Genomic DNA, 1,804 nt, shown 5'->3' on the forward strand with positions numbered 1-1,804 from the left:
ACGGATCGTGTTCAAATCAATAGGCACGCAATGACTCTAAATAATAATGATCACGCCACCAAACACACATTCAGACTAAAGGAACCAGCCTGTTTGGAAAATGAGAGAAGTAGAAAGTACAGGTATTTGTGTTCAACATGTAAGAAGTAGAAAGTACAGGTATTTGAGTTCAACATGTAAGAAGTAGAAAGTACAGGTATTTGTTAGAAGTAGAAAGTACAGGTATTTGTGTTCAACATGTAAGAAGTAGAAAGTACAGGTATTTGAGTTCAACATGTAAGAAGTAGAAAGTACAGGTATTTGTGTTCAACATGTAAGAAGTAGAAAGTACAGGTATTTGAGTTCAACATGTAAGAAGTAGAAGTAAAAGTAATAAGTAGTGGAGTAAAGTACTGATACCAGAAACATGTACTTAAGTGCAGTAATGCAGTATTTGTACTCCACTACTTCCCACCTCTGCTGCTATGGTGCGTCTTTAGAGCTTTGTTACTTGTAATATTTACAAGTTAGAAAGTTAGAACATTGGTGCAGGTCAGGGTGAAGAAATACACAACATACATAAAGGAATTGATGGAAAGTAGCCTACAGGAAAGGAGGAGGATCTCCTCATCAGTGTCTCTCTCTCCGAAGCTCCTTCTCCCGGATACAGGAAGTCTCTGCTGCTCTCCTTCATCGTAGCTAACACCTGACCCTCTAAACAACATGCAAAGACAAACAGTAAACATACACACAACCCAAGTTAGAGAAGCAGTTTTTGCCGAGTAATGAATACATACAGTTGGGACTGAAAACTCCCATATGGCGTCATCAGAAAGCATACCTGGAGGCACCAACTGAATCAGCTCAAAAGATGTTGTGTCAGCTAAGAGGAAGGAAAGCACAAACAGACTGTAAGCTAATGATCAGTATCACAGCTAATGGCCTATAAGCTTGCATAGCAGAGTATTCAGGACTAAGAGATGAGGAGGCAAATCCCAGATGGCCGTTTACCTTCCAGGAGGTCAGCTACATCAGCAGGGTCAACAACGCCGGGGAAAGTCTGGTAGAACAGAGTAAGGACAAAGAAATCAATAATGATAACAAGATGAGGCAGACAGCTCCAACTTTCTGGGGCAAAGTAGCCTTTCTATCAGGACTTAGGGCAGTAATTGGAGGCAAGTTTTAATGCTAACGTTTAAAAAATAAGACAATAAAAGGCTGCAGTGCATGCAAAAAGGAAAAGACACAAACAGAATGAAAAAGCTAGGATGGTAATTTACTGACTCTTTAGTGAATAAAATGATAGGGTTGACTATTGGAGCACTCACAAAACAGTTACACAGTATTGTGGACAATGACTAAGTGCGTAATGGAAAATAACAGTCAAGTAAGTTCAGAAAAACACACATTAATGCAGCCTGCAAACTTATGAATACATTAAATCCGAAGAAAGAAAAGTGGCACAAAAACAACAATATCCAACATTTAAGACGATCTCTTGTCTTACATCACAATATCGATATAGCACTAGGGCTGCTCAATTAATCGTATTTTAATCGCGATTACGATTAAGGCTTGCAACGATTACGAACAACTATATTATTAGCCCTCCATTAAAACGCGATTCTGCAATCGCAGAATTTACCGCATAATCAGCAAAATGGCGCATATTTATCAAAAGGCCGCATAATCCCGCATTTTTCACACAAATTGAGAAGAAAAAGAACCGCTTGACGTGACGTCATCAGGCGCATCACAGAATGTAAACAAGTTCAACATGTAAGAAGTAGAAAGTACAGGTATTTGTGTTCAACATGTAAGAAGT

General features: G+C 38.9%; 1 long non-coding RNA gene across 1 annotated transcript; it reads right to left on the reverse strand.

The window, feature by feature from the left end:
- Window positions 1-422: 422 nt before the first annotated feature.
- LOC104954590 (uncharacterized) lies at window positions 423-1,041 on the reverse strand. Its single transcript, XR_799395.1, has 3 exons — window positions 991-1,041; window positions 821-862; window positions 423-693 (listed from the first exon to the last, which is right to left on the reverse strand). It is a non-coding gene; the product is annotated as an uncharacterized lncRNA (long non-coding RNA).
- Window positions 1,042-1,804: the final 763 nt, after the last annotated feature.

The sequence above is a fragment of the Notothenia coriiceps genome, unplaced genomic scaffold (genome assembly GCF_000735185.1).
Source record: "Notothenia coriiceps isolate Sejong01 unplaced genomic scaffold, NC01 NC01_scaffold00000043, whole genome shotgun sequence".
Lineage (NCBI taxonomy): Eukaryota > Metazoa > Chordata > Actinopteri > Perciformes > Nototheniidae > Notothenia > Notothenia coriiceps.